The sequence below is a fragment of the Heptranchias perlo genome, unplaced genomic scaffold (assembly GCF_035084215.1).
Source record: "Heptranchias perlo isolate sHepPer1 unplaced genomic scaffold, sHepPer1.hap1 HAP1_SCAFFOLD_240, whole genome shotgun sequence".
Lineage (NCBI taxonomy): Eukaryota > Metazoa > Chordata > Chondrichthyes > Hexanchiformes > Hexanchidae > Heptranchias > Heptranchias perlo.
Genome location: NW_027139252.1, coordinates 136,693 through 163,097, shown reverse-complemented (window position 1 = coordinate 163,097; position 26,405 = coordinate 136,693). Strand labels below are relative to the sequence as shown.

General features: G+C 45.2%; 6 non-coding genes across 6 annotated transcripts; 2 read left to right on the top strand and 4 right to left on the bottom strand.

Annotated features, from left to right (window-relative positions):
• trnaf-gaa (transfer RNA phenylalanine (anticodon GAA)) lies at window positions 1-73 on the bottom strand. The gene has a single exon. It is a non-coding gene; the product is annotated as a tRNA-Phe (tRNA).
• Window positions 74-4,391: 4,318 nt separating this feature from the next.
• trnaf-gaa (transfer RNA phenylalanine (anticodon GAA)) lies at window positions 4,392-4,464 on the bottom strand. The gene has a single exon. It is a non-coding gene; the product is annotated as a tRNA-Phe (tRNA).
• Window positions 4,465-8,875: 4,411 nt separating this feature from the next.
• trnar-ucu (transfer RNA arginine (anticodon UCU)) lies at window positions 8,876-8,968 on the top strand. Its single transcript has 2 exons — window positions 8,876-8,912; window positions 8,933-8,968. It is a non-coding gene; the product is annotated as a tRNA-Arg (tRNA).
• Window positions 8,969-10,554: 1,586 nt separating this feature from the next.
• trnaw-cca (transfer RNA tryptophan (anticodon CCA)) lies at window positions 10,555-10,626 on the bottom strand. The gene has a single exon. It is a non-coding gene; the product is annotated as a tRNA-Trp (tRNA).
• Window positions 10,627-13,866: 3,240 nt separating this feature from the next.
• trnak-uuu (transfer RNA lysine (anticodon UUU)) lies at window positions 13,867-13,951 on the top strand. The gene is given in 2 exon segments: window positions 13,867-13,903; window positions 13,916-13,951. It is a non-coding gene; the product is annotated as a tRNA-Lys (tRNA).
• An 11,801-nt stretch (window positions 13,952-25,752) lies between these two features.
• On the bottom strand, window positions 25,753-25,846 carry trnas-gga (transfer RNA serine (anticodon GGA)). The gene is made up of 2 exons: window positions 25,810-25,846; window positions 25,753-25,788 (listed from the first exon to the last, which is right to left on the bottom strand). It is a non-coding gene; the product is annotated as a tRNA-Ser (tRNA).
• Between the last annotated feature and the right edge of the window lie 559 nt (window positions 25,847-26,405).

Here is a 26,405-nt window from a genome sequence, read left to right as displayed (position 1 = left end):
TGCCGAAACTCGGGATTGAACCAAGGACCTTTAGATCTTCAGTCTAACGCTCTCCCAACTGAGCTATTTCGGCCCCACATGCAATCTTTACTTTGTGTCATTGTCGTGGAAGAAAATATAACCCCAGGAGAAATTGCCCCTCCTGTTCATTCCACAATTCAGATAAAAACATCGCACTCACATATACACACCCACAGTTCATATATAAACATCGCACTCATATATACACACCCACAGTTCATATATAAACATCGCACTGATATATACACACCCTCAGTTCATATATAAACATCGCACTCATATATACACACCCACAGTTCATATATAAACATCACACTCATATATACACACCCACAGTTCATATAGAAACATCGCACTGATATATACACACCCACAGTTCATATATAAACATCGCACTCATATATACACACCCACAGTTCATATATAAACATCGCACTGATATATACACACCCACAGTTCATATAGAAACATCGCTCTGATATATACACACCCACAGTTCATATATAAACATCGCACTCATATATACACACCCACAGTTCATATATAAACAGCACTGTCATACATAAACTCCCAAAGTTAATAAATCAGCAGCGCACTCATAGATCCACACCCATTTTATAGGAGGGAGATCGGTACCGACTGCCAATGGAGCTCTCAGAGTGGGAGAGGCGGAAGCAACAGCGACCGAACAAACTCTGGATCTCATCCTTAACACAGACCGGTAGATTCACCTGTGAAGTTACACCGCACTTTGTTCGCAGGGATGGTAACGGGTTCTGAGAACGCATCAGGGCGTCTAATGGCTTCTTAGTGGCGATGCATTGGGACAAGGGCATCTCAGAGAGGGGAAGGGGCAGTCAGAGGGCATCAGAGAGTGTAACGGGGCTCAGAGAGGGGTAGGGGCAGTCATAGGGTATCAGAGAGTATATTGAGATCTCGCACAGGGGAAGGACTGCCAGAGGGTATCAGAGAGTGTAAGGGCGCTCAGGGCGTATCAGTGGGTGAGGGGCACTCAGCGGGTACCAGAGAGTGTAAAGGGCGCTGACAAGGTTCAAAGAGGATAATGGACTCTCTGAGGGTATCAGAGAAGATGCGGAGCTCAGGGAGAATCAAAGAGGGTAAGGTGGGCTCAGGAGGTATCAGAGAGGCGAATGGATCCAGAGTTGGCATCTTCTAAATATTACACTTCCTAACCATCAACATTTTTAATAACAGCAAAAATGAATCCTATTGAAACGGTATCTGCCGTGTCCCATGTGGAGGGAATGAGAAGATAGAATCGGGAGGGACTGGATATTTGGCAACGCTCACGGTTTCCTTTCACACAGCTCAGGGTTGTGTCTGTTTATATAACTGGATTTCTTGAACTGGAGATAAGAGGTTGCACTTTGAACCTTTCATCACCCACTGTGAAAAATAGAACACAAAACGCCCAATGTGTGGTTTAAACCCACGACCCTGAGATTAGGAATTTCGTGCTTTACCGACTGAGCTAGCCGGGCCAGCGGCAGGGCTCCTTCCCATCCGATTATTGCAGAGAGGCGGGTGGTGACGTTGCTGTCGGGGTTTCAGTTTGTCCGACAATCCCAAGGTGGCTGAATCTGAACACCCGCTTTTCATTCTGGAGTCAGTCTGATGCCTCTCACCAGTCGTCCAGCCCCGCGCTGAGCAGGAGAGGAACATCGGGACAGGAGAAGACCATTCAGCCCTTCGAATCTGCTGCCCCATTCAATTAGATCATGAGGTGATCTATAACTCATCTCTGTTTCCCCGCCTTGGACTCATATCCCTTGGTAACCGAACCGGAAAAAGATCTATCAATATCAGATTTGAAAATTTGAATTGAGCCTCAATCCACATCCTTTGGGATGAGAGAGTTCCAGCTTTCGGCCGTATTTTGTTTGCTGAAGTGATTCCTGATTTCTTGCCTGATTGGTCCAGCTCCAATTTCATTTTGGATTCGGCCAACAGAGAGAGAGAGAAAGGCCGCCTTAACCGGAGATTGATCCTTTAATGATCTCTCACAAATCAACTGAAACCAGTCGGAATGTGAATATCATTTCACTTTTCCAAAATAAAGGGAGTGTCATTCATTGTGGAAACAGTCTGGAGTCACTCACTGCAGAAATATCCATGTCAGAGTGAATGAGCTCGCCTGAAACCTTATCTGTCAAGAAGTATTCCGATTTCTTCAAGCCAATCTCAGTTTTTTTGGATATTTTTCAGACGCCTGCTATCCGACAGCAGATTAAATGGTGGAAAATCAGACGCACTCAGCTGGCAATGTTGACGTTACATTTTGTTGCAGACAAGACCCACATTCGAACCCTGGGAATGCGAGACAATGAAGGTTAAGGTAAAAGGTCCGCTGGCGTCCCCGGGTCAGCTCGAATCATCAACCTTTCAGTTCATAGCCGAACGCGCTAATGAATTGCACGACAGAGATACGATTTTGCTCTTGCTGAAGGACTAATTCACCGAGCTAAAGCTTCAGGTTGCAGCGATCAATATAACATCGCTCTACTATCAGTTTACTTTTCCAAAATAAAGGGTGTGCAGCTTGCACCGATGAAAATCTGTGCTGTATTATTTCTGAACATGAAGCTCACCTTGCCATTAAACACCTGTATGTTGAAAGACTCGGTCCCCTCGTGGTCGAGAGGATTGATTTTTTGAGCTGTGATTCTCCATTCTCTATTCCAGTAATATTCAGGTTTGCTGAAAATGAGATGAGATGAAATGTGCAGGTCCAACGAGCAGGTCTGTGACACTACACGGTGTCTACAAAGTTATCGCCTGCACGGACAGTGAAGCGGACGACAGTTTTCACTATTAAACCAGGAACTATGATGTTAAAAAAATTGTGGCCGAGAAATACTCGATTTCAGCGCGGTGACACTGGGTCAGAGTAAAGTTCAGTTAATGTGATTGCCGAGTGGGGAGAGGGTGGATTTGGAACTCCTGTGCGGCTGCGCTGCGCATTGTCCAGATCTGCTTGGAGCGATATTCACTTCAATTCATCACTGACAGGGACAGTTTGATTCTAAGTTTCTTTTCCCCGGTGCTTGGTGAGATTTCAAAAATAAAGGCGACCCGTGCTCACCCCAAACTCGTCACTTACACGCTGACAGATACAAGGCCGTCACACTCTTCACCAGTGAGATGAAAGCGGAGAGCGATTTCACGGTCGAATACAATGGCGAACAAAACTCATTCAATGAAAGTGCAGGTCATTGAGGGGCCTTTAAAGTCCTGATTATTTGAACTGAACTTCTTCCCAAAGCGTTTGAGATTCAGGTGGAGCGATTTGGGGACTTCTTTTCCTTCTTTGCAAAAGTTCCAACCGCAGTTCAAGATCAAAAGTCGAGGGCAGAGTGAGACGCCTTCCTGACATTTGGGAACTCGGGAATCAGACTTTAGAGCAAGGTTCTGTTTATTGAGAAAAAGCAGATAAAACATTCATTCCGGAACGATCCAGAATCCGATCAGCTCGAAAAGCAACGGTTACCCCGTGATTTGAACACTCAGCCTTCTGGTGGCGGAATAAATAATGTGGATAGAAGCAGGAAGTTGAAAAGTGGGAATTGATCGATTCAGTGAGTGGGTAAAACTGCGGCAAATAGAGTTCAATGTGGGGGAGAGCGAGGTCATCCACTTTAAATCTAAGATCAATCAGTGTATTTTCTAAATGGTGAGAAGCTCGGAACTGTGGAGGAGCAGAGAGATTTAGGGGTCCATGTACAGAAACCGCTACCAACCAGCGTACAGGTACAAAAAATAAGTGAACAGCCGAATGTGCGGTTCGTACGGCCGGTTAGCTTATTTGCACAGAGTGTATCGTAATGTCATGATCACGGATTCGATTCTTGTAATTTACTTTATTTATTTCGGGTTTTTGTAACTTTTAAAATCGAAGCTTTACAGAAAAAAACCACAGAAAAATTCACGGGGACAGTTTATTGAACAACATCCATTGTAACTTTGCCCCTGGGCCGGAGAAACACGTCTTTCTTTTTATTTGTCTTTCTCCGGTTTGCAGATAAACGTTTAACTCGCGGCCTGTTCCCATTAATGATCATCAGCAGCAACAGACAGACAGAGCGGGTCTGACCGCCCCGAGATGGGGAAAAGGCATCACTTTCGAATAAAGTGCATCAAATCAAATAGTCACCCGGCACCGAGAGAGACAAAACCAAGAGAAAAAGGCAGAAGGTAACAGAGAAATAAAAGCCAAATACAGACGAGAGAAATATTTCCCATCCTTGATGTCGCTCAATTCAATCCCCAATGCTTCAGTGGCGGGGATCAAATTTCACTGTCAATAAATGCGGGAATCGAAGCGAAGAAGAAGAAACTAAACAACCAAAAACTGCCGAAACTCGGGATTGAACCAAGGACCTTTAGATCTTCAGTCTAACGCTCTCCCAACTGAGCTATTTCAGCCCCACGTCAATGTTGCCCTTTATGTCATTGTCTTCAAAAAAATATAACCCCAGGAGGCATTGCCTCTCCTGTTCATTCCGCAATTCAAATAAAAACATCACACTCATGTATACACACCGACAGTTCAAATATAAACATCACACTCATATATACACACCCACAGTTCATATATAAACATCGCACTCATATATACACACCCACAGTTCATATGTGAACATCACACTCATATCTACACTCCCACACTTCAGGAAGCAACAGCGCACTCCGACAGCACACCCACTTGATATCGACCCAAAGTCCTGTTTATTGTTCTCACTAAAGTCTGAACACTGAAAGTTTAACTGTTTTCCAGATACTTTCCGCCCTGCTTTGTATCTTCAAAGTTCAATTTGCTGAAGTCCGGCAAAGGGGGCGCGATATCGGTCCTGCCGGTGAATGCTGCTTCAACGGAAGTCTCGGTGTCCAGGAGCTGGCGGGGATTGGAAAGCTCTTGTGTCACACAAAGTGTCTGAAAGGCCCGGATACACATGAAGGTTATCAGTGCGGTGCCCACACCTCGTGCTGCAATGTTAGCGAGCCGGACATCAACTTAAAAGGCGGCTTGTTGTAAACACGTTGTGCTCACAGTTTCTTTTTGGACATAACAGAACCTAAAACATTCAAAATGCAATGTTTTCTTTGCTGCTTCACAATAAACAATATCTTATTATAAAGTTTCGCTCATTGGTTCCTCAGTGTCAGAGGGAGAATTGTCTAAAACTCCTCATTTATTTCATTGTTCATTCAGAATCAGACCACGGATTGACACAGACATAAACACAGCGGGAGATACAGAGTATCGGTAAACACAGCGAGAGATACAGAGTATCGGTAAACACAGCCAGAGATACAGAGTATCGGTAAACACAGCGAGAGATACAGAGTATCGGTAAACACACAGAGAGATACAGAGTATCGGAAAACACAGCGGGAGATACAGAGTATCGGTAAATACAGCGGGAGATACAGAGTATCGGAAAACACACAGAGAGATACAGAGTATCGGTAAACACAGCGAGAGATACAGAGTATCGGTAAACACAGCGAGAGATACAGAGTATCGGTAAACACAGCGGGAGATCCAGAGTATCGGTAAACACAGCGAGAGAGACAGAGTATCGGTAAACACAGCGGGAGATACAGAGTATCGGTAAACACAGCGAGAGATACAGAGTATCGGAAAACACACAGAGAGATACAGAGTATCGGTAAACACAGCGAGAGATACAGAGTATCGGTAAACACAGCGAGAGAGACAGAGTATCGGTAAACACAGCGGGAGATCCAGAGTATCGGTAAACACAGCGAGAGAGACAGAGTATCGGTAAACACAGCGGGAGATACAGAGTATCGGTAAACACAGCGAGAGATACAGAGTATCGGAAAACACACAGAGAGATACAGAGTATCGGTAAACACAGCGAGAGATACAGAGTATCGGTAAACACAGCGAGAGAGACAGAGTATCGGTAAACACAGCGGGAGATACAGAGTATCGGTAAACACAGCGAGAGATACAGAGTATCGGTAAACACAGCGAGAGATACAGAGTATCGGTAAACACAGCGAGAGAGACAGAGTATCGGTAAACACAGCGAGAGATACAGAGTATCGGTAAACACAGCGAGAGATACAGAGTATAGGTAAACACAGCGAGAGATACAGAGTATCGGTAAACACAGCGGGAGATACAGAGTATCGGTAAACACAACGAGAGATACAGAGTATCAATAAACACAGTGAGAGATACAGAGTATCGGTAAACACACAGAGAGATACAGAGTATCGGTAAACACAGCGGGAGATACAGAGTATCGGTAAACACATCGAGAGATACAGAGTATCGGTAAACACAGCGAGAGATACAGAGTATCGGAAAACACAGCGGGAGATACAGAGTATCGGTAAATACAGCGGGAGATACAGAGTATCGGAAAACACACAGAGAGATACAGAGTATCGGTAAACACAGCGAGAGATACAGAGTGTCGGAAAACACACAGAGAGATACAGAGTATCGGTAAACACAGCGGGAGGTACAGAGTATCGGTAAACACAGCGAGAGATACAGAGTATCGGTAAACACACAGAGAGATACAGAGTATCGGAAAACACACAGAGAGATACAGAGTATCGGCAAACACAGCGAGAGAGACAGAGTATCGGTAAACACAGCGAGAGATACAGAGTATAGGTAAACACAGCGAGAGATGCAGAGTATCGGTAAACACAGCGGGAGATACAGAGTATCGGTAAACACACAGAGAGATACAGAGTATCGGTAAACACAGCGGGAGATACAGAGTATCGGTAAACACATCGAGAGATACAGAGTATCGGTAAGCACAGCGAGAGATACAGAGTATCGGTAAACACGACGAGAGATACTGAGTATCGGTAAACACAACGAGAGATACAGAGTATCGGTAAACACAGTGAGAGATACAGAGTATCGGTAAACACGACGAGAGATACAGAGTATCGGTAAACACAACGAGAGATACAGAGTATCGGTAAACACATCGAGAGATACAGAGTATCGGTAAACACAACGAGAGATACAGAGTATCGGTAAACACAACGAGAGATACAGAGTATCGGTAAACACAGCGAGAGATACAGAGTATCGGTAAACACAGCGAGAGATACAGAGTATCGGTAAACACAGCGGGAGATACAGAGTATCGGTCAACACAGCGAGAGATACAGAGTATCGGTAAACACAGCGGGAGATACAGAGTATCGGTAAACACAGCGAGAGATACAGAGTATCGGTAAACACAGCGAAATAGACAAGAGAAATGGGAAAATACAAACTGTCTCAAACGCTGTCAGACAGTGACAGGTCGATGCTCGGTATCAGTCTGAGGAGCTGGGGCCTTTGCAGCTTAATTTGTCTCCTTGGCGAAGCTGGGCAAATTGCCTTTTCCGTAACAAGAGTTCATCGGTTCGATTCCCAGCGGTGCCTTTTTATTCTCTCTGATATTTACCTCATTTGTGAATTAAACGACAAAATAACACAGGGCGGTATTTGTATTAATTCCGGAGCCAACAAGGAAAGTGCTGCAGAACTGCAATGCGGAAGTGCTCCTTCTTTGTACAGACGGACCTCCCACTGAAGTCGCAAGCACTTCGAGCTTGACAAATCATTGAATCGTTGGAGCAGAGAAGGAGGTCATTCGGCCCGTCGAGTCTGTACCGGCTCTTTGTAAGAATATTCCAGTTAGTCCCATTCCCTCGCTCTTTCCCCGTAGCCCTGCAATGTTTTCCCTTACACTATTTATCCAATTCCCTTTTGAAATCCACGATTGAATCTGCTTCCCCCACCCTTTCATGATGTGGAGATGCCGGTGATGGACTGGGGTTAACAATTGTAAACAATTTTACAACACCAAGTTATAGTCCAACGATTTTATTTTTAATCCCACAAGCTTTCGGGGGCTTTCCCCTTCCTCAGGCGGTGTGGAAATGACAATTTCGAATCCTTCGCATTTTAAGATCACATAACAATGCCTGCTGATTACTGCCCGTTGCCAAGGCAATCACAGTGAGCAGACAGAAAGGTGTCATCTAAAAGGCCACTGAATATACAAACCCCCCAAAAGAGAGAGAGAGAGAGAGAGACAGTCAATGACCCGTTATATTAAAAACAGATAACATTTGTTCGCTGGTGGGGTAACGTGCAGTGTGACATGAACCCAAGATCCCGGTTGAGGCCGTCCTCATGGGTGCGGAACTTGGCTATTAATTTCTGCTCGACGATTTTGCACCCTTTCAGGCAGCGCATTCCAGATCAGAACTTCTCGCTGCTTATTTTTTTCTCATGTCGCCTTTGGTTCTTTTGCCAATCACCTCAAATCTGTGTCCACTGGTTCCCGATCCTTCCGCCAATGGGAACACTTTCTCCGTATTTACTTTATCGAAACCCGTCATGATTTTGAACACTTCCATCAAATCTCCTCTCAACCTTCTCTGTTCTGAGGAGAACAACCCGAGCTGGAGAGGGTGTAAATGGAAAGTAACAGAAAAAAAGCAAATTAATGTATCAAAATTATTTTTGATATTATTGCACAAACACTGAACATCCCATCACTAAAACACTGTCCCGATCTAAAATCAGTCGGCAGGACCCTGAGCCACAGTGAAAATGCTGTGATTTCAACCTGGTTCAAAACACGCAGCCTTCTGATGTGGAGTCAGACGCGACTGTTCTTGCACCAGGCCCACAACAAGCGGCTGGAGCCGGATCCATTGGAGGGCGATCGGTGCAGACTGCCGCCCCGGCTCTCGGAATGTGAGAGGCGGAAGCAGGAGCAGCCTGACCGCCTCAACCACAGCACAGAATCCCCACTCCCCCTTTCAGAACGTAACTGACTCTGTGGCGCAATGGACAGCGTGTTGGACTTCTACTTAAATGGTTGGAGAAGACATTCAAAAGTTGTGGGTTCGAGTCCCACCAGAGTTGGATTTTAGTTCAGGGAGCTGGGAAGTGAAATTTTGCAGCAAAACCGCAACAGGGTCATTAATGTCCGTCAAGGACGGGAAACTGCCCCCGACACATCATCTTACACAAGTGGCTCCAGTCACACCCGGATTTATGATTCTAAATCCACTCTGAGCTGGATTGGCGAAACACTCTCAAGGAGGAGACTCATCATCTGCTCAGACCGAAAGTCAATCTGCTGGACTTCCGGCTCTGTCAGACTGAATGTTCCTTCAGACAGGTTTCTAACTGGACACATGCATCCTGCTGCCGTGTGAGCATTGGTGCTTGAGGGGGAGAATTCTTGCTTGTAGTAATTCTATTCCTGTAAAACTAGCTCCTGAAGTGTCGGATGGAAAGTATCCTGGCTGAGCGGTCGAAGGCGCTGGTTTAAAGCTCCAGTTAAATCCCACGATTTGTAGATGGATCAAAATCATAGTTTGTGTCTCCAAAACCGCAGCGTCCCTCCTGTAAACAAGTAATACTGAACATCTCATCTGCGATTGCAACAGCGCAGTCCGGAGGAACCACATGGCAATTCAAATAAGTAGATGCATTTTGGAACAAACCAAATGTACCTTCAACTCCGGTCGAAATGTTCACAAGAAAAAGGATTGTTTGATCTCGGTGAGACTCGAATTAACAACCTCGGTATTTCCCGACCCTGTCCTGTCAGATAAGGACCGCGCACTGACCGATTGCGCCGCTGGAGTCCGGTCACTCTGATCACCTGTCCCACTCTGCTGGAAAGAATCTTAAGGTGAGAGACCCGAACCTGTGGAAACGTGTCCAGTCACTGTGATGAAACTAATATCTGCACTTCCACTTTCAGCTTCTTTCACATCCTCTGCTCCATCGCACGACAATCGGGTTTTCTGCGAACAGGTCAAAATGAACATTGCCAGAAATTCTATCAGTGGTGAGATTTGAACCCAGCGCCCACGCAGTGATTGGATTTATTGTCTGAAAGCAGTGAGCTCCGTTCGCACAACGCCTTGCCGGTCTTTCACATTTTGTTTAATGCCCAAATAAATAAATTGGAGCCAATTGACCGCATTTACCTCGTGCTGGGGTTGTTCTCCTTCGAGCAGAGAAGGTTCAGAGGAGATTTGATAGAAGTGTTCAAAGTCATGAAGGGTTCAGATAAAGTTAATAAAGAGAAGCTGTTTCCATTGGCGGAAGTGTCGAGAACCAGAGGACACAGATTTGAGGTGATTGGCAAAAGAACCAAAGGCGACATGAGGAAAATCTTTTTTACGCAGCGAATGGTTATGATCTGGAATGCGCTGCCTGAAAGGGCGGTGGAAGCAGATTCAATCGTGGCTTTCAAAAAGGAATTTGATAAATACTTGAAGGGGAAAATGCAGGGCCACGGGGAAAGGGACGGGGAATGGGACTAATGGGATTGGTCTTACAAAAGGCAGGTAAGGGATTGATGGGTTGAATGGCCTCCTTCTGTGGTGTGTTCATTCTGTGATAAATATTATTTTACACACAGTGAACAGACCATCCCTGAAAGACTGCCCTGCGATAAAACAGAGTGACACTGAAACGTTGTGAAAATGCAATGACCCCGACGTGATTCGAACACGCATCCTTCTGATCTGGAGTCAGACGCGTTACCGTTGCGCCACGAGGTCCACAGCGCCCACCTGGAGCCGGATCCATAGGAGGGAGATCGGTACCGACCGCCACAGGGACTCGAAGAGGCGGAAGCAGCAGCAGCAGCACCGCAGGAGCCCCGCTCTCCAATCCAGCCGTTCCCTGCGGAGAGCTGCCAGTCCCGGCCTGAGCCCTGTCTGGGAGCCGCCTGCCATTCAGTCTTCACAGAACGGGACCGATCCAGTTTCAGCTCACACACAAGCTCAGGAATCCCACTCCTGACAGATTCACTTATTTAAACCTTGTTTAGATTCAGTGAATTGGGATTTAATTCAATCCTCATCTGCCCGCCGCTCTGTCAGTTCAGGACTTAATTTAAACCGATACTTGGAGCTCTGTTTTACAGGGTGTCGGCTGTTTAAGCATTTCTCAGTCCCACCACGAACACTTTTTGCTGCTAACATCTGTTTTATACAAAGTTCCCAGGAACGAGGGGATTTCTCCTGGGTACTGAGTTCGAGTTAAGGAACAATAAAGGTCCGATTACAGTACTTGGTGTATTCTATAGGCCACCAGCTCGTGGGACCGATATAGAGGAGCAAATTTGCAGGGAAATTACAGAGTTGCAAAAGCCATAGAGTAGTGATAACAGGGGATTTCAACTATCCTAATATAGACTGGGATAACAATAATATAAGGCGCAAAGAAGGGGAAGAATTTTTGAAATGTGTTCAGGATAACTTTCTCGACCAGTACGTTTCTGGCCCACTGAGGAAGGAGGCATTGCTGGACTTGGTGCAAGGGAATGAGGCGGGCCAAGTGGAGCAAGTGTCAGTGGGGGAGCATTTAGGGAGCAGCGATCAGTATCATAAGGATTAGAATAGCAATGGAAATGGACTCTGTCCACTCTAAAGTAAAAGTACTCAATTGGAGGAGGGTCAATTTCAGTGGGATGAGAACAGATCTGGCCCCGGTAAATTGGAATTAAAGATTGTCAGGCAAAACTATAATTGGATAGTGGGCGCCTTATAAAAAGATGATTCAGGTATAGAGAAGGTACATTCCAACGAGGTAGAAAGGTCGGGCAACTAAAGCCAGAACTCCCTGGATAATAAGAGAGATAGAGAGTAAGATGAAGCGGGAAACATAAAAGGGAATCAAAAAGTCTTCTACAGACATGTTAACAATAAACGGGTAGTAAGAGGAGGGGCCGGGGACGATTAGGGACCATAAAGGAGATCTACTCATGGATGCAGTGGGCATGGCAGAGGTACTAAATGAGTACTTCGCATTGTTCCAGTTATATAAACTCTGCTGAGACCACATTTCGAGTCCTGCATTCAGTTCTCGGCACCACACCTCAGGGAGGATATATTGGCCTTGGAGGGGGTGCAGTGCAGATTCACCAGAATGATACCGGGGCTAAAATGTTTAAATTATGCAGACAAGTTGCAGAGAAAAGGTTTGTATTTCCTTGTGTATAGAAGATTAAGTGTTGATGTATTCGAGTTGTTGAAGGTGATTAAATGAGCCAATGGTGTGTGTGTGAGCTGTGAGACAGCTTGAAATCCCAATCCTCTCCACCACTGGGGACTGAGTCTTCCAACATACAGGGATTTTCACTCGTGCAAGTTTCACCCACATTTTCTGCTCTTCATTTCTCCGACCTGCTTGTTGCGCCTTTCCCTTCAATTCAGGACTTACAGGAAAAACTCGATTCTGCCGTCAATCTTCGGGTCACATGGAGAGATTTCAAATAATTGAAATCGACCCTGATCACCCCCAATATCGTCACCTGCACGTTTGACGAATGCAAAGCGGCTTCTATCGCGGTTTGTCTGCACAACTCATTCAAAGATACTGTCGGGAATTGGAGGGTCTTTCAAGTCATGACACGAACAGAACAGTTCGCACTGCCGTTTTCCGCAAGACGCTTCAGATTCATGGGGAATGATTTCGGTCTGGCGGTTAAATCAGTTCCCTCTTCACAAATCCGCCTTTGAACCCGGGACTTTTAGTATTTTTGATAACCGATACCAAACTGGTTTGTCCTGTATTTTACATTACTGTCTAAATATTACAGATAAGCAGAGCACTTGAGCTGTCACAGCTGTGACTTTGACTTTTCTCCCTCTCCTCTCGATCTCCCCGGTAACTGCCACTAACCACAATCTTCTCTCACACTTCTCCATCAGGAAGTTCCGAGCCTCGGTTTTGAAATGAAATAACGCCCATCTCTCCAATCACCGACAGTCCAGAGAGAGTTTCTTAGTTTCAGCTCCCAATTTCCCCAAATCCTCAAAGTAGCATGAAAATAATTGTCCTTACGTTAATAATAATAATATAATTAAAAGTTCTTATCGTCTGGGGTTTTGTTTCAGATTCCACGGCTTTTAAAGGTCACTGCGGATGTTTAACGAATCGCCTCTTGTTTGGAGGCTTCTGTGTGGGAAAGATCAGGAAGTGATAATTGAGAGACCGAGGATGAAGCTGTTTGATGGGAGCACTGGGGACACAGACCGTGCGCGGCTCCAGTGGAGCAATCGGTCAGCGCGCGTTATTTCTACAATAATTATACACTCGAGAAATGCTGGGGTTGTGAGCTCCAGCGCCATCTAAAGTAGTTGAACCTTCTAAACATTTTGACTGGAGTTCAAGGTACAACCGGTTCCATAACACGTCGACTTCTTCATGTCCCCATGTGGGCACTGAGGCTCCTCGGGCCTCCCGTCTTGCAATAGCAGGTGAGAGTTTATTTGTTTATAGGAGGGAGAGGGGGCGATTGGCGAGAGCTGAAATGGTGAAGCGGCCGGCACGACATCTTTAAATCTAAAGAACCAAACACACAATTCTTCTTTCCGTGAAGCAGGGATTCATCGGTTTGAAGTGTCGTGTAGGGAAAATTCGGGAGGCAAATCTGCTGCCTGGTGTCACGGTGTAACGGGTGAAATTATTCAGCTTTCAATTGTTGATCGGCTGAAATCTCGAGAGGCCTTTTCCAGCTCCCGTGTGGAACAAGTTCAGCTTTTGAGCCATTGGGTAAAGTGTATTTTTAAAATTGCTGCGAACGAATGACAAGACATTTTGTACAAACAAGAAGAATTGTAAACTCATGAGTTCGCTGTCCATGTTTCTTACATCATGTTCAACAGAAACAAGGATTCTCCTCAACACGTTGCTGAAAATTGTCGAAGAGATGCTCCCCCGAATTCGACATCGACAGGGATAATTCAGAGTCCCACCATGAATCTGTCTGATGGAAACCAATCGAACAACGAGCCTGGATAGCTCAGTCGGTAAAGCATCAGACTTTTAAAACAGGTAGTGATCTGAGGGTCCAGGGTTCAAGTCCCTGTTCAGGCTAAAAGTTTTAAAACAGCTGGCAAGTTCGGCTTTTCCAGCGGACCAACATCAGCGAAAGGAGCAAGAGTTGGCCATTCAGTCCCTCGAGCCTGCTCCGCCATTTGATAACGCTGATCTTCGACCTCAACTCCACTTTCCCGACCGATCCCCATATCCCTTGAGTTCCTTCGTGTCCAAAATTCGATCTCCATCAGTTTTGAATCTATTCAATGGTTCAGCATCCACAGCCCTCAGGGGTAGAGAATTCCAATGGTTCACAACCCTCTCAGCAAAGAAATCTCTGAACTAAATGGCCGGCCCCTTATCTTGAGATTATAACCTTTAGTTCTAGACTCTCCAGCGAGGGGAAACAGCATCCCAGCATCTACCCTGTCAAGCCCTCTAAGAATTTTATATGTTTCAATGAGATCACCTCATCATTGTAAACTCCAGAGAATATCGGCCCATTCTGCTCAATCTCTCCTCACAGGACAAACCTCTCATCCCCGGAATCAATCTAGTGAACTTTTGTTGCACCCACTCTAAGGCAAGTGTATCATTCCCAGCTAAGGAGATCAAAACTGTACACAGTACTCCAGATGCGGTCTCACCAAAGCCCTATATAATTACAGCAAGACTTCTTTATCCTTGTTCTCCAACCACCTCACAATAAAGGCCAACACACCATTTGCTTTCCTAATTGCTTGTTGCACCTGCATGTTAACTTTCTCTGATCCGTGTACAAGGACACACAAATCCCTCTGAATACCAACACTTCGTAGTCTCTCACCGTTTGAAAGATATTCTGCTTTTCTATTCTTCCTACCAAAGTGAATAACCTCACATTTCCCCACTTTATACTTCATTTGCCAACTTCTAGCCCACTCACTTATCCTGTCTGTTTCACTTTGCATCCTCTTTGCGTCCTCCTCACAGCTTACTTTCCCACCTAGTTTTGTATCGTCAGCAAACTTGGATACATTACACTCGGTCCCCTCATCTAAGTCATTAATATAGATTGTAAATAGCTGAGGCCCAAGCACTGATCTTCACAGCACCCCACTAGTTACAACCTGCCAACCCCAAAATGACCTGTTTATTCCGACTTTCTGTTTTCTGTAAGTCAACCAATCCCCAAACCATGTTAATATATTACCCACAATCCCATGAACCCTAATCTTGTTCAACAAACTTTTGTGTGGCACCTTATCGAATGCCTTTTGAAAATCCAAATATTCTATATCCACTGGTTCTCCCTTACCAACCCTGCTATCTAAACCCTCAAAACCTCTAATAGAGTTGTCAAACACGATTTCTCTTTCATAAAACTTGTTGCATGTGCCTAACCATATTATGATTTTCTAAGTGCCCTGTGACCACGTCCCTAGTAATAGATTCCCGCAATTCCCCTCCTACTATTGTCAGGCTAAAGGGCCTGTAGTTCCCTCTTTTCTCACTCCCTCCTTTCTTGAATAGAGGGGTTACATTTGGTACCTTCCAATCCATGGGGAACTTTCTAGAATCATGGGAACTGTGGAAGATAAAACCAATGCATCCACTGTCTCTGCAGCCACCTCTTTTAAAACCCTAGGATGTAGGCCATCAGGGCCAATGAATTTGTCAGCTTTTAGTCCCATTAATTTCTCCAGTACTTTTTATTTACTAATCTTAATTGCTTTAGGTTCCTCACTCTCATTAAAACCTTGGTTCCCCAATACTTCTGGTATGATTTTTGTGTTCTCTACTGTGAAGACAGATACAAAATACTTGTTTCACGTCTCTGCCATTTCCTTATTCTCCATTATAAATTCTCCTGTCTCTGTCTCCAATGGACCCATGTTTACTTTCGCTAATCTCTTCCTTTATACATATTTATCAATTTCTTGGTCATCCTTTGCTGATTTCTAAAACTCTCCTAATCCTCAGGCTTACTATTCTTGTTGGCAACATTATAAGCCTCTTTTAACCTAAAATATCATTAATCTCTCCAATTAACCAAGGTTGGACCACTTTTCCGGTGGAGTTTTTAACCCTCAAGGGAATGTAATTTTGTTGAGGAATTATAAATTATTTCTTTAAATCTTCGCCATTGCTTATCTATCATTATATTTTTAAATCTAATTTCCCAAACTACCTTAGCCAACTCAATCCTCATAACTACGTTATTGGTTTTGTTTAAATTTAAGACCCTAGTTTCCGACTTAATGACATCACTCTCAAACTTTCAAACTCAATATCAAATTCTACCATATTATGATCATTCTTCCCCAGAGGATCATTTACTATAAGATTATCAATTAACCCTGTTTCATTACACAATACTAGATCTAAAATAGCCTGTTCCCTTGTAGATTCCTCGACATATTGATCCTGAAAACTGACTCGAATGCATTCCATCAACATAAAGCAGCTTATCTTGAGTTGCTAACATGATGTCAACACGATGGGATGACTTATAAGTCAGATTTGCGAGGTGAATGAGATGTTTGCTGAAAACACGGAGAATTAATGAAACCAAGACTTCCCTGTAGAGCAAGGAGTTGGAACGAAAGATGCTGGGCATTGAGAGGTGATGGATTTTGTAGATGGCAGGATGAATGGACAAAAGTATCTCAACGCCCTGCTTCTTTTCTATATTGATAAATATAGACAAAAATCTCATCTCCGTGCTTCTTTCAGATAATGAATGTCTTAATGCTCAAGAGATCACTGATCCAAGCCAATTATCTCCACTCACACTCTCCTTCCAATCCTGCATGTGATGCTTCACTTTGAAATTTTGCATTTTCTCACATTGGGATTCCATTTGAAGAAAACATTGCTGTGATCAGCTTGTGCTGTTAAGGAGATGGAGCACAAAGAGATACATAAAAGGATATTGATAACAGTGACTGTTCAGACACTGTGAGCTACAGTTAAAGGTCAGCAATATTGAAAGTGTCAGATCTTCTCCAAATCTTGACACAAATGGCAAGAAAACTTAACGTGGACTTTGATCAATGTCACGACTTTCAAATAGCAGACATTTTATACACAAGGCAAGAAAGATTTACAAGGATGTTGCCTGGACTGTAGAATTTTAGCTATGAGGAAAGATTGGATAGGCTGGGGTTGTTTTCTTTGGAACAGAGGAGACTGAAGGCAGATTTAATTGAGGTGAACAAAATTATGAGGGTCCCAGATAGCGTGGATTAGAAGGACCCACTTCTCTTAGCAGAGAGGTTAATAACCAGGGGTATAGATTTAAAGTGATTGATAGAAGGTTTAGTGGGGAACTGAGGAGAAATTATTTCACCCAAGGGTTGTGGGGGTCTGGAACTGACTGCCTGAAAGGGTGGTTGAGGCGGACACCCTCATCGCATTTGAAGAATACTTGAACTGCCGGAAGCTACAAGGCTATGGGCCAAGAGCTGGAAAGTGGGATTAAGCTGGATAGCTCTTTTTCGGCCGGCACAGACACGATGGGCCGAATGGCCTCTTTCTGTGCCATCAATTTCTTTGATTCTATGAGTCTAATTAACAGTCTCTCTGCTCCTCTACTTTTAAACTTTGACCATTTAGTGTACATTTCATCTCATTTTTATTCCTCTCAAAATGCAAAACGTCACATTTCTCTGCATTAAACTTCACCTGCCTGTTTACTAACCCGTGGACGTCACAATGAAGTCACTGACTCCTCTTCCCAGTTCCCCACGCTGCCAATGTTGGCGTCATCTATAGATTTTCACCTTGTGTCCCACATACCCAAGCTGAGATCATTCTCTATATTGAGAAGAGCAATGGTCCCAACACTGACCCTGGGGGACACCACTGTTAACATCCCTCCAGTCTGAAGAACATCCATTAACCACTACTCTCTGTTTTCTGCCCTTTACACAACTTCCTATCCACACTGCCCCATTCTTTTTAATACCGTGGGTATTAATTTTATCAACAAGCCTCCTGTCCGGCATCTTATCAAACACCTTTTCACAATCCATCTACACAACATCCATTACATCCCCTTTATCAGTATACTCGAGTTATCTCAAATAATCCATGTTGGCTGTTCTTAATTAATGTGTTTTTCCAACAAATGTTGAAATGTTTGCTCCATCTCATCTGGTTTCATCTGTTTCAAGCCACAACAGAAAGGTCGTGTTTTCTCCTGGAGCTTAAGATAAATTATTTTTTTAAAATGATGCTTCAGTCAATGAGGGACATCTGGGCTCAGACCCGCCCATTCGGTGCCGCAACTCCCGCCCCTCTCACACTCCGATTGGTTGGAGGACCAACTGTTCTCTCATCCCTCCAGTCAATTTACCATAAGACCATAAGATCATCAGAGATAGGAGCAGGAGTAGGCCATTCGGCCCCTCGAGCCTGCTCCGCCATTTCATGAGATCATGGCTGATCTGATGTTTACCTCAACTCCACTTTCCCGCCCTTTCCCCATATCCTTTGACTCCCTTGCAAATCAATTTTTTTTCGAACTCAGCCTTGAATGTATTCAATGACTCAGCCTCCACAGCTTTTTGGGGTAAAGAATTCCAAAGATTCACAACCCTCTGGGAGAAGAAATTCCTCCTCATGTCCGTCTTAAACGGGCGACCCCTTATTCTGAGACTATGCCCCCTAGTTTTAGATTCCCCCATGAGGGGTAACAACCTCTCAGCATCAACCCTGTCAAGTCCCCTCAGAATCTTGTATGTTTCAATAAGATCTCCTCTCATTCTTCTAAACTCCAATAATTATAGACCAAACCTGTTCAATCTGTCCTTATAAGACAACCCTTCCATCGCCGGAATCAACCTCGTGAACCTTCTCTGAACTGCCTCCAATGCAAGTATGACCTTCCATAAATAAGGTCACCAGAACTGTACGCAGTACTCCAGATGTGGTCTCACCAGCACCCTGTACAGTTGTAGCATGACTTCCCTGCTTTTATACTCCATCCTGCTGGAAATAAAGGCTAATATTCCGTATGTCTTCCGGATTACCTGCTGCACTTGTATGTTGACTTTTTATGTTTCATGTACGAGGACACCAAGGTCCCTCTGTACCGCAGCGTTTTGTAGTATTTCTCCATTCAAATAATATTTTGCTTTTTTATTTTTCCTCCCAAAGTGGATGACTTCACATTTTCCCACATTATATTCCATCCACCAATTTTTTGCCCATCCGCTTAATCTGTCAATATCTATTTACAGACAAGTTGTGTCCTTATCGCAACTTGCTTTTCCACCTTTCTTTGTATCATCAACAAATTTGGCCACAAGACACCCTGTTCCTTCATCCAAGCCATGAATATATATTGTAAATAGTTGAGGCCCCGGCACTGATCCCTGCGGCACCCCACTCATTACTGGAAATTCCGATAAATTCCTGCTGCTCCAATTGGTCCGGATATCTCCTTAATCACCAGGGCGGGGTTAATGGTGAAACTGACGGTCCTGTGGTGCAGTTGGAAAATAAACATTCATTGAACCCGTCAGTTGCAACAATTAATAAAACGAAATTAATAAAAGTAAATGAAAAAAATATTATCTGGAGTTCACCAAAGTGGGGGGGGGCTTCTATGCTGTGTGTTTGTGCCGGTTTAAATGGCACGAAGGGCTGGGCTTTCAGTTTATTTCATTTTCCTTGGTCCAAAAGCACTCGCCCTGCTTCCAATGTCTTTGTTTTTCGGCCTGGTATTAAGATCATCAATGGCGGCTGCATCACCCAGCATGCAGCGCGGTACAGATTGTGCCCTATCTGAATCAGTGGAGCCCAGTGCGCAGGCGCAGTAGTGACTCATTACCGGTCAGTGTGTCCTGAGCATGCGCGGCCAGTCGAGGCTGCGGGAGGAGCGCGTTCGGTGCAGGTCAGAGGATCGGAGCAAGAGGCTCAATAAACCCCGGGGCCCGGGTCCGGGCTCAGGCCCAGGCTCAGGCTTTACAAACCCCGAGTGCGGGCCCAGACCCGAATATAAAACAGTGAACATTATCCCCCCCTCACTACCCGCCGGGAAATGAAGGGGAAATGGGGATCGGTCAGGGAGCGTCTGTAAATGAAGGAGAAATGGGGATCGGTCAGGGAGCGTCTGTAAATGAAGGAGAAATGGTGATCGGTCAGGGAGCGTCTGTAAATGAAGGAGCAATGGTGATCGGTCAGGGAGCGTCTTTAAATGAAGGAGAAACAGTGATCGGTCAGGGAGCGTCTGTAAATGAAGGAGCAATGGTGATCGGTCAGGGAGCGTCTGTAAATGAAGGAGAAACAGTGATCGGTCAGGGAGCGTCTGTAAATGAAGGAGCAATGGTGATCGGTCAGGGAGCGTCTTTAAATGAAGGAGAAACAGTGATCGGTCAGGGAGCGTCTGTAAATGAAGGAGAAATTGTGATCTCTATATCTTAAGTCATCCAGGGAGCTCTAGCTTTGGATGCTGTTCCTTTCCTCCTCGTGGGAATCTGTCTACTCTGCACCCAAACCAACTCCTCCTTGAAGGCCTCCCACTGTTCAATTACTGTTCTGCCTGACAATTTTTGATTCCAATCCACCTGGACAAGATCCCTTTTTAACTCACTGGAATTTGCCCTCCTCCAGTTAAGAATTTTCACATTTGATTGTCCCCTGTCCTTTTCCATAACTGTTCGAAACTTAATGAGATTATGATCACTGCTGCCCCACTGAAACATGCTCCACCTGCCCCACTTCATTCTCCACACCGAGCTCACTGCTGTACTCACACTTTCTCACACTCACTCTCACACTCACTCTCTCACACTCACTCTCACATTCCTCTCTCACCCTTTCACTCATGGTTTCGGGCCACTGAAAGATGATGCGATGGGTTTGGATTTCAGCACAGGGAGGAGGGAGAGTGTGTGGGACGGGGATTTACAGCTTTGAGGAATGAGAGAGGAAATAATGTTCCATAGAAAGTAAAGTTATCTGATCTGAATTTCTATCCTGTAATTACAGTGATAACTTTTACAAACTCCTTTTGCAGGGGAGGATTTGCAGAGGGAAACTCAAACCAAAGATCACGTCAAGATCTGACAGAGTCACTCGATTCATCAGGACCTGAATATCATCGGCCTTTGAATGTGGAAGGAGAAACATTTGTCTGTTCTGTCTGTGGGAGAAGATTTCAAACATCAGTGTGAGTGGGAAAGCACCGAGACACACACACCCGAGTGAGAGTGTTCCAGTGCACTGACTGTGGAAAGAGCTTTAACCAGTTACACAGCCTGAAAAAACATCACACCATTCACAGCGGGGAGAAACCGTACACGTGTTCTGTGTGTGGACGAGGTTTCAACTGATCGTCCAACCTGGAGACACACAAGGACACCCGGACCACGGAGAAACCGTGGAAATGTGGGGACTGTGGGAAGGGATTCAATTACCCTTCAGAGCTGGAGACTCATCGACGCAGTCACACTGGGGAGAGGCCGTTCACCTGCTCCGTGTGTGGGAAGGGATTCGCTCAGTCATCCGGCCTCCTGACACACCAGCGAGTTCACACTGAGAGACCTTTTAAATGTTCTGACTGAGAAAAGATTTAAAATCAGAAATGATCTGCTGAGACATCGACGCACTCACACTGGGGAGAGACTGTTCACCTGCTCCGTGTGTGGGAAGGGATTCACTCAGTCATCCCACCTTCTGAAACATTAACTTGTTCACACTATTGAGTGACCTTTTAATGCAGTGACTGTGAGAAGAGCTTCAGAAGCAGAAATGAACTGCTGACACATCAACGCATGCCCATTGGTTGAGAGACCGTTCACCTGCTCCGTGTGTGGGAAGGGATTCACTCAGTCATCACACGTGCTGAGACACCAGCGAGTTCACATATGACTGCAGGGGTTGGATTCTGCTGTTAATCCCATCCAGGACTGAACCATGTTCATTCTGACAGTTGAGGTTTGTTTCTTCTGATGTTAATAACCCCTATAACTGGGCTGGAGTTTAATATTCAGGATATTTGTGAAATAAATCAGCTTTGTTTTAAACACCTTGTTGTAGATTTTGGTCTTTCCCACCTGAGTGTTTAGCATCACCTGACTGGAGCTCAGAAAGGACAATCTGGGGGGAGGATCGTCCGGTGGGAACAGAACTTCAGCCTGGACACAGTCCTTCAGGGCCACACTGAGAGGGGCAAACGGCACTTTGGTCTTTCTCGTCTCTCTTCACTGACAGCAAAGTCGCTGTGCGGCGTCCAGTCTAAAAATGACTGTGGTAATTATTCTATGAAGATTTAACCTGTTTGTGTGACAGTCCTGAGTCTACCATTTAAGGCAGGCATTAACCCATTTAAAATAAACCCATTTGAAATAAATGGATTAAAGTCTGCATCAAAGTAGCAGAGGGAGGAGTTCACAGGAGCCTGTTAACTGCTGGTACAATTATACAACAGTCATTTGATCTCCAGATAAAGAAGGACCTGCAGTGTGTTTCCAGAATTCCCGGTTTTATTGATGTGTGCGTGTTAGACACCAGGATCACTAAAAATACACGATCCGGACCATCCACAGGGTGGGAGCGATCCCGACAGTTACTCTGGGATCACTCCCACTGCGGAACTCCACCACTGACCCTGCTGAAGGTTGCAGGCTCAGGGAGTGGGGCCTCCAGGAGTGGACTGTAAGATAGCTGACAAAGATATGCTGAGGTACCAGAGGAATCCTTACTAAAGAACCGTCTGGGGTTTTACCTCTCAGTGTGGGTCCAGCGGTGAATGATTCCTGACTCCCCGAACTGTCTTACATTTAACCCAGATCGGATCAGGATCAATTCAGTTTACAGGAGAATTGGGTCAAATATCACCCACAATCGAGGGAGACAAAAGCAGCCATTAGAGAAGCTCAGAGATCTTTGGAAAAGAAGATGGTGCCCAATTCTGAGAATAATAGCAAATGTCTTTCCAGCTACGTCAGGAGTCAGAAGACCATTAAAGATGCTTTCGGGCCACTGAAAGACAGTTCAGGACAGATTCCCGGGCTATGGCAGAGCTGTTGAATGACTATTTCTCATCAGTCTGCACTCCTGTGGATGAGGCTCAGATTCCAGCTGTGGGATGTGCTGTCAACAATAACATCATAAATATTAAAATAGAAAGGGATGTCACTTTGGATAAAATATGAACTCTCAAAATGCACTGTGCTCCAGGTCCAGATGATATCCACCCCCGGGTGTTTAAAGAGATGGGACGGGTGCTCTGTGAGCCCCTTGCCTGTATCTTCAACAGCTCAATAGAGTCAGGGATTGTCCCCTGAGATTGGAAGGGAGCTCACGTAGTTCCCATTTTCATTAAAGGGGACAAATCAGAGCCGGGGAATGACAGGCCCATCAGTGTGACCTCGATCAGAGGGAAGATGCTTGAAGGGATCCTAAGAGATGCTGTTTATGATCACGGGGAAAGAGAAGGGGCCATTAGAGATACTCAACACGGCTTCTGGGAAAGAAAATGGTGTCTTACAAACTTGCTTGAGTTTTTTGAAGAAGTTGCTGGGTTAGTGGATGAGGGTAATCCGGTTCACATTGTCTATCTCAGGGATGTCAAACTCATTTCCTATGGTGAACCTGACCCGATATCCTGGCACTTGGCCTGGGCCACATTCAGCAAAAGTTATTAAACTCGAAATAGATGAAGATGAACTGTATTGGTATTTACTTACATTTAGATTTTATTTACAGCTACTGCTGCTCCCGATACCTGGCACCTCTGAGCTTGAACTATTGCACCAACATTTAGAGTAAATGACTGGGCTGAGGCCTGTCTTGGATAAAAACATGAGGACCACTTGTCATTACAGAACTGTGTGCCCCAAACACTAACCGTGGAAGTGAATTCCACAGACTGCCTACTCCCTATGTAAAGTAAAGAAGTTTTCCACACCGCCTGAGGAAGGGGAAAGCCCCCGAAAGCTTGTGGGATTAAAAATAAAATCGTTGGACTATAACTTGGTGTTGCAAAATTGTTTACAATTGTTAACCCCAGTCCATCACCGGCATCTCCACATTATATCAAGGAAAGCAGTGGTCCCAGCACCGACCCCTGGGGAACACCACTGTACACCTCCCTCCATTCCGAAAAACAACCGTTCACCACTACACTCTGTTTCCTGTTATTTAGCCAATTCTGTATCCATGCTGCTACTGCCCCTTTTATTCCATGGGCTTCAATCTTGATGACAAACCCATTATGCGGCACTTTATCTGACGCCTTTTCGAAGTCCATACACACCACATTAACTGCATTGCCCTCATCTGCTCTCTGTTTCCTCATCAAAAAATGTATCAATTTAATTAAACACGATTTGCCTTTAACAAATCCGTGCTGGCTTTCCCTAATCCTTGTCCAAGTGACTGCTAATTCTGTCCCGGATTATCGTTGCTCGAACTTTCTCCACTACCGAGGTTAAACTGACTGGTTAGCAGTTGCTGGATTTTTTCTTTCACCCTTTCTTGAGCAGGGGTGTAACATTTGCAATTCTCCAGTCCTCTGGCATCACCCCCATATCTAAGGATGTTTGGAGGTTTTTTGCCAGTACCTCTGCAATTTCCACCGTTACTTCCCTCAGCAACCGAGGATGCATCCCATCCGGACCAGATGACGTATCTACTTTAAGCACAGCTCGTCTTTCCAGTACCTCCTCTTTATAAATTTTTAGCCAATCCAGTGTCTCAACTACATCTTCCTTTACTGACACTCTGGCAGCGTCTTCTTCCTTGGGAAAGACAGATGCAATGTATTTATTTAGTACCTCCGCCATGCCCACTGCCTCCCACTGCTACTAATTTGTTATAATCTGGGCCAGTGGTGCAATGGATAACGCATTCGGTTCGATTCCTACCTGGCTTGGATTTTTTTATGCAAAATTTTATGGCCTTCAATACCTTGCAAGCTGTCCAACTTGGTGGTGCTGCCTGGCTCCATACCTGGTAAGTGCCTTCTCAGTGCAGCAAGCAGTGCATCAGTGTCATAATCTGAAGGTCCTGAATTCAATCTTCAGAGAAGGTATCAAGGATTACGAAGCTTATTTTCCATCTCTCACCTCATCTTTCCATCTTTGCTGCATCGCAAAATCAAGAACTTTTGCTTACTGCAGCACATCAAAAGATTTGCTGCCCCTTGATCTCTCTGTATCCAAACACACAGTGAAGTTTCGGAAGTCCATGGGCGATGGACTCACTGACAACACTCTTGTTTCTGTATAATTGCACCAAGACAAACGGTGAGTGGAGAATATAATCAACGATCCCGCTACTTCTCACAGGCCAAGTGAGCGCTCCACCAGTTGAGCTAATTCCTCGTTTGCTGTTTGTAAATCGCCCCTCACAGTTCCTGCCTCACACTCGCCTTCAAGCTGCTCCAAGACCAGCAGAGAAATCTTGCCTTGGGTTGCCGCTCCCTGAATATATTAAATACTTTGCTCCAATCGGCGGTATCGAGCATCAGCAAGTGAGGAACAGCAGAACGGGAAGCCGCAGTCATCATGAGTGATGCTGAGAAGAGCCCGAGCCTTCGGAAGGAAGATGAGGTCACCGGAAAGCAACAGCCGCCCGAGCTCGAGGAGCAGCGAGAGCCCTGACTGACTGACTGATCGAAGACCATTTTGCCTGAAATTGAGGGCGATTTGAAGTGTTGCTGCTCAAAGGCACTCCCTGCTGGTGAGCAGAGGGAAATGCTCGAGTGAAACAGCCGTGCTCGGGCAGACACAGAGAGATTTTCGGTTTTGGAAAGTTGAAGAGGTGTCTTGTGCCTGAGTGGCAACATGTTAATCTGTGAGCTGCCTGTGAAGTTCAGAGAGTGACCTTGAGGTAATTGCTGCTTATTCCAAAATCACACTCACTCCTTCGAGCCGGAATTGAACCAGCGACCTAAGGATGACTTTATTTTGTTTTATTCACTCCAGTCCTCCGCTCTACCAGCTGAGCTATCGAAGGGAAGTGATAAACAGTGCTGTCTTTGGTGATTGTTCACCGTGCGCCTGTTGACACGTTCAGACTCGTGGAGTCCGGTGCTGATCGAAGACTTCTTTTGCCTGAAAGCGAGAGCTGAGTGTTTTGAAGTGTTGCTGCTCAAAAGCGCTCCCTGCTGGTGAGCAGAGGCAGAGCAGCCTTGTTTGGGCAGACACAGAAAGTTTTCAGGTTTGAGAAAGGAAAAGAGACGTCCTGTGCCTTCATGGCAACATGTTAATCTGTGAGGTGCCTGTAAAGTTAAGAGAACGACCTTGAACTAATTGCTGCTTATTGCAAAATCACGTGTTCTCCTTCGAGCAGGAATTGAACAAATGACGGAAGGATGACTTTGTCTTATTTTCCACGACAGTCTTGTCGCTCGACCAGCTGAGGTATCGAAGGGAAGCGGAAAAATGTTTCACTTTGGTGATTGTTCACCGTGCACCTTTGACACACCCGGACTCGTGGATTCCAGTGCTCATGACTGAGGCTGACTCGGTACCTGCTCATACCGCAGTGCTGTGGGAGTGGGAGCTGCTCCGTG